The sequence below is a fragment of the Chlamydotis macqueenii genome, chromosome 12 (genome assembly GCF_036417535.1).
Source record: "Chlamydotis macqueenii isolate bChlMac1 chromosome 12, bChlMac1.mat, whole genome shotgun sequence".
Classification (NCBI taxonomy): domain Eukaryota; kingdom Metazoa; phylum Chordata; class Aves; order Otidiformes; family Otididae; genus Chlamydotis; species Chlamydotis macqueenii.
In genome coordinates, this window is record NC_141567.1 from 20,683,571 (window position 1) to 20,695,990 (window position 12,420).

A 12,420-nucleotide genomic window follows, 5' to 3' on the forward strand; every position below is an offset into this window, starting at 1 on the left:
AAGTAGTAGCCCTGGTACTTCTCATAAGGGTGCTGGGTGACACTAGACACAGAAAGGTAACCGACACTTTGAACTTGGAACATTTAATCAAGTAAGATTAATATGGAAATGGAAACTAACAACAATGTATAAATTAATTGGCCCAATGTTGACATTTTAAAATGTGAAACCTCACCTTCTTAGGAATACAAAATCTATCACCTTTGATAAGCATTTTCAAAGCAGTTTGAACATTTTATGAAATGTAAATTTTATCTTGTTGTGAGGAAGGGAGGTTTTCCTCCTGGGATGGTATCTTTAAATATCTATGAGTATATAGCATAGATTCACAAGTGAGGAAGAGTTCTCTCTTAAACATTTTAAAGTAATGATACATTTTGAAGCACTTAATGACTTTTCTAGGTGTAATCTAAAGTGATCTTTTAACTATTATGCTATGTTAATAGAAAAATAGCAAAAAGCTACTAAAATCTATAAAAATATCTTTATTGAAGATTTTTCTTATTTTTAACATTTCATTTTTTCAGTAATAAAGATAGGTTTAAACCATGATTTAAAAAAAAAAAAAACAAGTCCTGAAGTAATTAGTAACTGTGGGTACTCTGAAGGCCTATGTGACGACGCACAGTTTGCATTAAATAGGGGGAATATCCTACTTCTGCATCATATTCTACTTCACTTCTGTGACTGGCTTGTACAGAAAAGATTATTTCCAGAGTAGCAGAGAGGTGCGTTATTGGACTGATACTATGTACCTTATTTTTACCTTCCATTTTGGTATGTAATTTTCTATAATACCCGCCTGTCTGAGTCACTGTCTCCAAAATGAGGTGGAGGGAGAATATTTGTTAGGAACTTACATTTAAGAAGTTTAAAAAAAAAATCTATCCTATTCCCTCTGGGACCCCCGCAATCTTTGAGAGGTCAGTTCTAGTACAATACTTGCAGCTGCAGTGACTTCAAAAGAAACCCACATACCTGCCCTATCAAGCTGTGAATACTGCTTTTGGTATATTGATTGAGAAAGAGAAAACTTCCTGATGTATGTGAGGCTATTTCATCACGTTAACAACATTAGGAATTCGTAATACGAATTAAAACATGATTTGCCAAATGTTTAAACAACCCATCTACAGATTTTATGTAACTTCCTATAAATAATAATAAACTGTAATGCATGTATGTAGTTCTGTGTAAAACACACATGCATTACAGTTTTTGTAATGTTTGAGTTTTCATTATCTTCAAAGGAGAACCAAAACCAGTCAAGTAGTTAGGATAGAGAAAGGCACAGACGAGAAAAGTCACCATAGAAAAACCATGATAGAAAACAGCCTCTTGCTAGCAAGTGGCTACTCAGTAGTTTGTGAATCTTAACAGACATCTTAACAACTAAATGAGAATAAAAATGCCACAAAATGGCATTTCCATGTGCATGGAATTTGACTCGGTGCTAAGCAACTGGTAGAGCTGCCCTCGTGCAAACAGAAGCGCACCAAGTTGGGGGACACAGCTGTTACAGCGAACATCGATATCTGGCTGACTGGAATGTGATATAATTACACGTGGACAGCTTTTAATTTTTGCTATCACAAGAAAGATTACTTTTTACACTCAAGAACAGCTGTAGGTCTCAAATTTGCATACTTACGAGCAAGTCCTGTCGAAATCGGCTTAAGAGAACTTGATCTCACCTATGTTCCTTCGCGTCCAAAGTAGTCCCCATCACCCAGCTGCAGTAGAAAGATCTAGCAGTTTCTAACGAAAGGCCTGAGGAACCAACCATGTTTCTCATTCACCATAAGAAATGTTCCTGGGGAACCCCACTTCAGCAAGCTTTCAAATATTACACATTGCATCTTCCATTTTTAATCTCTATGGGGTGGATCTATGTATTGCCTGCGCTAGGGCATAAAAATGACGATTTGATCTCATAAATCTGTACAACGGAACGTGACTAAGTCCAGCGCTGTCCCCTGCTGCAACGTTGAAACTTTTGGTGTTTAATTTGATTTTTTTTTGCGGCACTGCAGGACCTCAAGAAGCAGGGAAACCTGAGGCCTGTAACTGGCAGGATTGCACAGCCAGCGTTCGGGATGCGCTTCTCAGAAAGACCCCCCCGACACGACCCCCCACCCACGCAGGGGGCACAGCCCAGGTGCAGGGCGGCCTCCCCTGCCCGCCGCCGCCGCCGCTCGAGGGGCAGCCGGGCCGAGGGGCTGCTCCGTGCCGCTGCCCCGGGGGTGCCGGAGCGGCCCGCCCCGCCGCCGCCTCTCCCCGGAGCGCGGGCTTGGGCCGGCTCCTCCGCGGGCAGGTGCGAAGCTGGCGCGGGGCTGGGCCTTTGGTATCTGTGGAAGAGCGTGTCTGACAGGTTAGCCCGTATCACCAAGCCGCCCGCTTCTCGGTGCCGTTTTGTGAGAAATTCAGGGGCGCACAAACGCGGCGCAGGGGAGGCGGGAAGACCCCCGGGGCCGCCCCTGCTGAGGCGCCGCGGCGGCCGGACTATGCGCCATGCAGGTTCCCGGGCGGCCGGCGCTATTCTCGCACGCAGGTTCCCGGGCCCGGCAGCCGCCTCGGTGTGTGGCGCTGAGGCGGGCACACAAAAGAGCGGCTGCCGCTGACCCCCCCCCTCCCCTCCCCGGCCCCGCCGCTGCCAGCAGGGGTAAGGAGCGGGGGCGCGGGGCGGGGGAAATCGGCCGCCGGTGTCGTCGCGGGGACCGGCGGCCTCATCCCTGCGGGGTGAGCGGGGAGCCCGCGGGCGCTGAGGGGGCGCCGCCGCCGCCGCCACCCCCGCCCCGCCCCGCGCCGGCGTTGCTCCCCTCGAAACCGGGGCTTGGGGGCTGCCCGCCCCCGCCTCATCCCCGTCCCCTGGCAACCGAGCTCCCCGACGAGGGGACGGACGGGGGTGAAGGGGAGCTCCTGCGGCATGGCGGCGGGGGGCTCCGGTGCGGGGTGGCGGGGGGGGGGGGGGGGGGGCTGCCGCGGAGCCGCTGCGGCGGGAAGGCGGGGGAGCCGCCGCCTCCTGTCAGGCGCTGGAGCGCCGGCAGCCTCTGCCCGGGGCCGGGCTGCCGGGGGCGGTCAGCTCCCTCCCGGGACGGCTCCGAGCTCCCCGGCTCAGCCCGCCGCCTCCCCGCGGCTGGTGCCCGCTGTCGGCAATGCGGGGACCGGCCGATGCGGCGCAGGCATCGTGTCTGACTTTTGCGGGAGGCTCCGGATTCTGCTGGTCTTAACAGAGGCGAAAGAAAAGCGAGAGGAGCCCCCGTGTAACGCAGCGCGGCCAGGAGTTTGTGTCCGTTTCTGGTTTCGTGCAGCAAATGGAGCAGAGCTTTTGATCCCCCCGCTCCCTTCACCGTGAGGTCTGGAGGGAAAAAAACCGCTCGGTTAAGAATACTTGGTTTTTGTTGGGCTAAACAGCATGAGACGGTATAGCACGGTCTGCTTTCCCCTTTTTGAACAGCTTTTTTTTTTTTTTTTTGAATATGTGGGGGGTTTTTGTGTTGCCGTAACAAAAGGGATGGGGGTGGGGGAGAGGAAGGGAATGCTGCGTTTGGAGCTGCATCTTGGAAAGGCAGAGACTGGCTGGTTTTGCCTCAGCTAGCGGGCTGCGCCTCCAGATTTACGTACTTTGCATCCTCAATGTCGTTTGCATGGCTGTTGCGTGCTGGTGAGGGCATGCAAGAAGAGAAATTTAAATAAAGACAAGAGACCATAGCACTTTCATCGTAAAGAGATGATGTGCATTGCAGCGATGTTTAAGAAAAGTCTTAAATTACTGTGACCAGTTTGGGTGAAAAAATGCAAGTAGTGTTTCAGTTATATTACCTGGCCGAGGCCACACTATAATCTCCCGGGAAGGGGGGGGGAAATCTGTTTGCAGAAAAGGTGTTTCATGTATTATGCCTGTTACCCAAAAATCCCTTGTTACTTAATAGAAACAACTGCTGTCGTTTTATGTGGTCGTGTGTAAGCAACAGTATTTCCACATAAGGTAAATTTAAAAGGGGGGAATTTTAGCATAATTCTTTATTGCCACTTAAGTAAAGATACAGTATGTGCTGGTCATCTGTATGCTGGAAAGCATAAGACTGAAGTTTATGTAAAAGCATAAGATTGCAGTTTATCTCACTGTGTAGTCCAGATTCTCCTCTGTATGGGACAGACAGGGATGAAAGAGCTTTTATTTCCCTGTGTTGTTCTATGAGTACTAAACTACTAAAGCGAAAGCCACTGTCCTCACCCCACTTCGGGCTCCTAGGATTTCAAGCTGCGGACTTGTCCTTGTAAACCTTAATTGTCAGGCTTCCTGAACCTAAATTCTCTGATAGTTTAGCCCTTATCTGCACTTGGAAATATCTCAAGCTATTTTTAAAAATGCAGTGTTGCCTCTAATCAGCAGCTGCATTATAGCTTCCCCTTGATCCTCTGATCTTAAGGGAAAAGTGTTCTTGAAAAGGCCATAGCTCTCAGCTCTTTTGGTCAAAGTCTTGTGATCCTAAGGAAGAATCTCAAAAAGCATTTTTTCTGTGCAGTTGCTTGGTTAATGCCAGTTCAGGTTGGAGACTGGACATGAATTTAAATAAGAGCAAGGTCTTTAAAAAGTGACCTTTGCTTAAGGCTGTGAACATGAGAAACCACTTCAAGAAGCATGATTTTACCATCTCTACAGCTGTTCTATCTGCTAAGAAATAATTTGTGAAAATACTAATACTTAAGCTTAATACTTAAGCCTCTTCCAGTTTTTATTCCTGTGCTGAAGGTAGAGAAATCTAGCAAGAAGTTATCTGTTCTAGGCTATCGACTGACAAACAAATACGGAAGGTCCTGGGTTTGTCCAGAACAAAATCTTGGCTGTAGCCTTTGAGCACATCAGGTTTTGGGTACTTTTGCAGACTTTTTATATCCATTTCCCTTGTAATCTGTGCTTAAATAAACAAGGCGATGCTTTCCTGCTTTAAGCCATTGCAACGATGGAGGCTGGGGAGCAGCCCTGCCAGGAAAGCCCGGAGGTCCCAGAGAAGAGCAGGCTGCACGTGAACCAGCAACGTACCCAGGCAACAAAGGTAGCCAGGAGCATCCTAGTCCGTACAAACAAGAATGCAGCCAGTACATCAAGAAAAGTAATGATCCCCCTCTACTCATCGTTCAGTGGATCAGATCCATAATACTGTGTTCAGTTTTAGTCCTCCCTGGTGCAAGGAAGATACTAGTGAACTGGAGTTCCACGGAGACCACCAAAGTGGCTGGGGCTGGAGGTCGGGCTCAGTGAGGAGAGGGTGAGGGAGTGGGGCTGGCTCAGCCTGTGGAAGGGGAGACTTTGGGGGGACCTAACAGCAGGCTTCTGGTATTTAGAAGGATCTCTTCAGAGAAGTGAAGCCAGACTCATCACAGTGGTATGTGGCAGAGAATGAGAGACGATAGGCAGATGTTGAAATGAGAGGTTCAGACTGGATACAAGGAAAATCTTTTACCCCAGAAGGACAATTGTACATGGGAACAGGTAGCCCAGAGGGGTTGTGTGGTCTTTGTCCTTGGAGGTTTTAAGACCAGCCTGGACAAAGCCCTGTTCTGTGATCCTACGAACAGTTGTATGTATGTGCCTATCTGTGCATGATTCAAGGAGCAGACATGTTTCATAGTTTGTTTTTTTTTTAGAAAGAACTAGAGCCTCCATTCTAGGGCTAATCCGTGCCTCTCAGTAAAGGGGATAGCAGTGTAAGACATTGGCCTCTATTACCTGTGTAACAGCACGTTACTGTTAGTACAAACCAATACCTTATGATAAGCCTCCCAAGGAAGAGATACGTGCTTGAAATACATTTATTTCAATGTAGATATAAACAAAAGGAAGAACATACTTCTTGCAAGCTAGAACCTTTCTACGTATTATCTTTGGCACTCCTGTGAGGAAATTAAAGCTTCGCAACATTAGTGCAAGAGACATAATGGTAGTTCTTGTAGCTGGAGAAAATAAAGCACTGATGCAGTCACATGTGCTTCCCAAGCTAAGAGGAAGAGCTGAAAGCAGAATCAGAATTCACTAGTTTTTAGACGCTCCACAAAACATGCAATTGCTGAGTCAAATGTTCGTTAAGAGTACTTTGGATACTTGCAAATGCTTTTAGTCTACTGGAGAGAGCATTAAAATACAAGATTATTTCTTTTTTTTTCTTTCCTGAGGACCCATTTTCCCTTGAGAGCTGCGTGAAAAGCAGCTCAAGAAAGCACCATGTGTTTCTTGAAGTGTTCAGTGCTTTAGGCTTGGGCTGCCGGCGGGAGCTGAACATGCAGCACTTAGGCATTATCACGGCATCTGTGAGAAGAGGGCTTTCATTCCAATTCTCAGTTTAGTCTGAACTTAAGTCTCATCATGGCTAATGATACTATTTTCCAGAAGAAAGGTCTTGTACAACTGGTAAAAGCACATATAGAATGAACTGTTTTGTTTCTGATGCTGGTAGGTAAATGCACTGTCATTGGAGTACCTGACATCCCTTTCCTTTTTTTTTTTTGTTGCAGTACTTACTGTCTTCATTCACCTGCTGCAGCAGAGGAAGGTGACTTGCACTTCAAGAGGAGTAAGTTAGAGCTGAGCAGAGGCGGGTACAGAAAACTGTGGGATTAATAGATAATCCACCTAAGCAAGAGAGGGAGAGCTAGAAGCCCTGTAGGTAGGAATGACAAGGAAGAAGTGTTGCTGCTCTCAGGTACCCACCTGGACTACCAGTGGGAGCTGTATGGAGGTGCATCTTTGGATAGTTGGCTGGTTTGAATTTTAAGATCAAGTTAAGATCTTAAAATCTTAGATTAAGATCAAGTTTCCTTCAGAAAATAGCCCTTCTAGTAACAGACTTTGTAATGAAGATTCAGACACATAGGAATAACTTGTTTCATTACTTTTAAGTAATGCCTTTTAAGGCAGGGTGACTATTTCCATTCTGTTAATTGAATGAAGTAGTTTTTGAGCTTCATTTTGTACACTGATGTTAGTAATTGTGAGCATGTCACCAGCTAGCATTATTTCCACATTTCTGTCTTTCCTTTTACTTTCTGAGAGATCCCTCTCACAAACGCACTTGTCAACTAGAACCTTTGCAGAAGTTCCTCTCCCAACTCAGTTGTACCATAACCCTGGTCATTGTCAAAGTGTGTAATCTGCCTGACCTTGCAAGTTTTTTCTTTTATATGTCTTCTTCTTTTGTGTGTTAAGGGTCCACAGGATCTAATCTGTGAAGAATTTAGTGAAATTCTTTCACCAGAGTACAGTGGTTAGATTTAGCTAAGATTTTCTGATGTGGTCATCGAAGGCAATTTAGTACTTACTATCACGAGTATAGAAGGCAATTTAGTACTTACTATCACGAGTATAGCAACATCTTAAAAACCAACCAACTGCCCAGCTCACAACCCAACATAACAGTTTTGTTACACTGACCATGTTCTGGTGGGTGTGCAGATCTAGATGCTTGACCAGTGTGGTCAGAATGCCAAGTGGTGGTATCTGACATGGGAATGTAGGTCTTTTGCGGTTCATTTCCACTTTCTCCAGTAAGGTATTTTTTTTTTTTTGCAGTGAGTGTAGAAGAGTAATTTCTGCTTTCCAGTTATTCCACTTTGGATTTGTTGTGAGTGACAGCCAAGTGATTATCTTAGCATGACACTGCAGAGTTCTCTGAGGGATTTAGTGCGATAGCAATTCCAGTAAAAATTGAACAGAAAATTCATATTTTAGCAGATAAACAGAAATGGAGAATTCATATTCTTATGTATAGACTTTCATTGTTCCATCTCACTGTGTTAAGAGCCTGAGTCCACAGAGAGAGGTTCATTCAGTTAAGATTTTAGGAATGACATCAGAATGATCCCCTGGGATCACTGTGTGGTCTGCTCCTCTGGGTAAGCTGCTGAAGAAGGAAGCATAGGAATAAATATAGCAGACCTTGCGTATCTTGGGGTTCTAAAAGTTGATAGGAACCTTAGTTGAACTGCAGACTAGCAACAGTCGGCAGTGACAATGTCACCTCAATTCTCCACAAACATGCCTGTCTTTGGGAGAATCACATGGGCAGATCTCCTGAGAGCTTCTGTAAGGGACTCCCTAGGCATCCGGCCATGCAAAGTGGTGATAAAACTTGGGAGAAAGCTCATCATCTACATAAGGCAGAGACCTGTAGACTTGTAAGTGCTGACTTACTTTAGGAGTTCTAAACTGATAAGAGAAATGAAATTAGCATATCATAAGGCAAGATAACATGGGAGGAAGGAAGGAAAGAAGGAGGAGGGGAAACAAGACAATATCTGTATTGCTGGTGGTGATAGTGGTATGTCTGGAAAAATTCCCTGAGGAGGAAGAGGAAGTGACAGGAATTTTTGAAGTGTAGGCTCCAAAAATGTGAATGTTTACGTAGAAGTAGGGAGCCTGGATGAAACATTAGCTACAGTTCCAAAATCAAGGTGATAGCTGCCTCAAATTCTATGAAACACAAGACTGTGAAGTCATCAGTGTGTTGTCTGCATTAAACGAGGATAAACAACTACCAAGGAACAAAAAATTGAGGTTCTATCTGTCTTTTTTTTTTTTTTTTTTTTTTTTTTTGGTGCTCAATTACTCCAAAACAATTTAGACAAGTATTTCTAAAGAGCATTTTTTCCCCTCTACAGAAACTATGACATAGGGTGAGAAGCCCAAGTCCCACAAGGACAGCACCTCTCTAAACAGTACTGTAAGAACCTCCCAGAGGAGTAGCTGTGTTTGGCATTCAGTGTTCGGGTTCAGTGGAATATCTGATCTTTATGTGAGAGAAAGAATAATAAAGAAAATACGGTTCCCACACAGCCCTCCACATATTTAGTGCCTTCATGCGCTAGAGAGAAACAAAGGTACTTGGGTGGACTTTGTGTCACCCGCTGTGCCCTTCAAAATCAGCAGATCGTCTGCTGTACTTTACTGGTTAGCCTCTCCTTCCAGGGAGTCTCAGAACTGCTAGTTACCTTTGCCTTTTCCTGTCCCAGCAAAATGGTGATATATTCCTGAGTGCCTGGTTACTGGAGCAACTGGAGAGAATGGGTGTTGCACAGACCAGAGCCTGTTCTGGAATGACATAGGATTTTTATTTTTCTTTTTCCCCCTCTATCACCAAGATGGAAACGACATAAAACAATTGACGTTACTCTCTAGAATCACTGATACCAGCTACCACAAAAATATCATTTCAGTGCAAGGGCAAGTGCAAGCTTTTGGTTTAGTCAAATCTTAAAATAGGTCTCAGAACTCGTCCTCTAAAAGCCAAGAGATCAGGGAGGGTGCATGGCGATGGGACTGCCTGTTTCTCCTTCAGAAGCAAGGTTGCATCAGGGCTGCCATAGTCCTCAAATCCACACCAAATCTCTCTCCTGGGAATGAAATCTTGTATTGAACACTGTTACTAACCAGATTTTTTTTTTAATTTTATTTTTTTCTTCTAATGTTTTCTTCTCATCTGTTTATCAGGATGGCCATCCTGACTGCTACCAGGTTTCACAGGGTTACTGTGCTGTCTGGAGTTTCAAAGAACACTGCAACGGCTAATGTAGGAATAGTCATAGAGGCAGTTACATAAATATTTCCACTCTTATAAACTGATCCGGTGTGGAAAGGCAGCAAAGACTTGCCTGGGTTCCAAATTTTTACTATGCAGCATAGCCTGTTGTTGCCACGCTACCGGAATTGCTTGCCTTGACATTTACATTTACCCTTAACAGATTTGCATTTAAAAAGAATGAACTGTTAACAGTAAATTAGAACAGAAAATAACCTGACAAGACATAAGCCGTGTCACCAATTTGTTAGTGTATTTTTGACCTCTACAGATTTTTATTTTCTTTCCTAAATAAACCCCTCTATGATAAATCTCGGAGATGAACAAAGCAATGAAATATGGAAAGGTTCTGTTCTGTAGTGCAGTAAAAGGTTTATATCAAGGGGAGAATATAAATTATTGTTTCAGTACTCAATGAAAATGTGCGTTTTGCCTACCTCAGTAAGTGCCTCTTGCCATCCTTCATAGTCTCTGATTTAGCACTACAAAGGGAAATCAGAGTATAATGATATTTTCTTGCTATTGCTGGGTTGTGGAGGAGAAAGGAATGCCATTTTTATATAAATGTGTACGTGTGTGTGTATATATGATGTCCTTTAGGCACAAAATCCTGTGGTACTGGGAGACAACTCTTGATTAGAGATAAGGCAGCTTTAAAAATAAACTTATCCCTGTGATATTCTTAGCCAGTCAATCAGTGTGGCTTTAATTATGTAGAAGTATTTGACATATTATGGCCCAGGAGATAAGAGCTGTTGCGTGCTGGATGATCGAAAGGGAAGGAATTCTGTTGGCGCGCAGCAGTTTCATGCTCAGTACTGCATCACAGGCCTAAAATGAGCAGTGACGGGGAACATTTCCTAGTAAACACTGATTTGCATTGCGTTTCGGATTCCAGTGTTAGGAAGGCTGTTGGTGGCAGAATTCTTCCTTCCTGGGAATGACTACCTGCTTTCTTGATGGTAGACTTGCCATGGAAATATCTGTGTGGTACTGGGAATGTGCCTTTAAGTCAATTGGGGAATTGTGTTGGGTTTTGGGATTTTTGGTTTGGTTTGGTTTTTTTTTTTTTTTTTGTGTGTGCTTGTTTTTAATAGTAAAGGGTTTTTCTTTGTTTTCCATGGTAGGTGGAAATCTCCCTCTGTTCTTCCCTAAGTAACAGGCACAGAAGGTGTCTGTTGTGATGCTTGGTGTTTTCAGTACTTGGGAAGAGACCACCTTAGGGTTTTCAGCACATCTATTCCACACCTACCTGCAGTGATAATAAATTGTCTCTACAGCATGTGTTTCGCCTGATATTTGTCCTCCATTTATTGTTCAATTCATACCCGTCGTAACTGGACCCACCGACTAGCAGATGATCTAATTGGAAATAATGATTTTGGGGTAAAAAAGTGCTGTTAAGATGATATTACTCTAGGGATGAATAACCTCGCGTCAGTTTTATTGCAGCATAAGTTGTATACATTGGTACTTCTATTCTTTTGTGCTATCATGCTAGGTAGGGTTTAGCTTTTCAACTTCTTACCAGAAAGTGTCAAAGAGAAGGAAATAAATTTGATGGCCCTGTTTTACAGATGGGGAGTCACTGAAATGCCTTGCCCAGAATCATTCCCCCTGCCAGGTGACTGAACCAAGAATAACATCAGGATCCCTGGAATAGTTGCCTAAAGGTTTATCCACAGGACTATCTTAACCTGGTTCTTGCTTTGTACAGTAGCATTTGGGAGAATAACAAACTGTTAGCTGATCTGCTTTCTGTCGTACAAACATCTTGGTACAGGAATGATTTTCTTCATGAGAAGGTAATTTGTACAAAGCATAGTAAAGAACCTTAGCAGTAAATGCTTTGCTTGCTGAAGACTGGAATGAGAGAAAACTGAGCACTATTTATTACAGTGACTTTTATTTTTTTTTTCCGGTGCATGTCTCTCTATTTGTTTTGGAGGTTGTAAATCACAGTTTAGTAAAACCTCTGCCTTATTCTTGAGCCAACATTGATTTAGCTGAGATTTGTTAATACTTTTTAGTACTGGGAGTCTTACAGTATTTCATGGTTTAGTTAAGGCTCCAGCTGTTGGTGCGTGAGAATCGCAGCTTCAGATTTCTACTCACACTGGCTCCAGGAGTGAAGAAACTGTGAATGTGCACTTTAAACATCTGTGGACGATATGATACCTTTGAATAATTTTGGAATTCTTGTGATTGGCAGTGCTATAGCCATTGTCATGGAAATCAGTTCCTTAATATTAACCAGCATCTGTTTGAATGATACAAGGTTGAGTTATTTGTTTTCTTTCTGATGGTACTTAACATTTTAATAACTATTCATGATAAATATAAACAAGCCAAATGCCATCCAATGTTTCTGAACCAGCTGTTTTATCAGTCAACAGTCCATGGTGTTACATGTTTTCATCTAAGTGATTATAATCCTAATTAAATTAATGTAGTAATTAAGATAATGTAGTAACCTAGTATAGTACTGGTAAATACCATCACAAGGTTGGGAAACATGAAATCTGCTCTATGTTTCCCAACCTTCCCATGCTCTGGCACAAAGAAACTTGTCTTGACAGGACGAAATCCATATTGCCTCTAAGATGATAGTCCCTCTCATCATCAGAGGAGCTTGTGACTCTAACTGGGGCTGACCCTAGTTGAACGTGTTGGTCCCATTGACACAATGACTGTCATCTCCTTAGGCTGGACTAGTGGTGTTAGTCCTTATAGGCATTTCCAAAGACAGCAGTATTCTGTCATTGCTCAGAAGACTGACCTACCTAAATAGGCCCAACAGTTCGGTATCTTCTGTTCACTTTTATCTGACAGAGGAGAAGAATAT

General features: G+C 43.7%; 1 protein-coding gene across 4 annotated transcripts in view; it reads left to right on the top strand.

Moving 5' to 3' along the window:
- Positions 1 to 2,572: 2,572 nt before the first annotated feature.
- The window catches only part of APBA2 (amyloid beta precursor protein binding family A member 2), a 96,867-nt gene continuing 87,019 nt past the window's right edge, over positions 2,573 to 12,420 (top strand). For 2 of the 4 annotated variants that reach the window (XM_086757570.1, XM_086757573.1), the window contains exon 1: positions 3,072 to 3,356. The gene's annotated coding sequence lies outside the window, so the exon portion shown is untranslated. Of the gene's footprint in view, positions 2,663 to 3,071; positions 3,357 to 6,516; positions 6,601 to 12,420 lie in introns of those variants that run through there. The other 2 variants (XM_086757572.1, XM_086757571.1) reach the window with 2 other exon arrangements.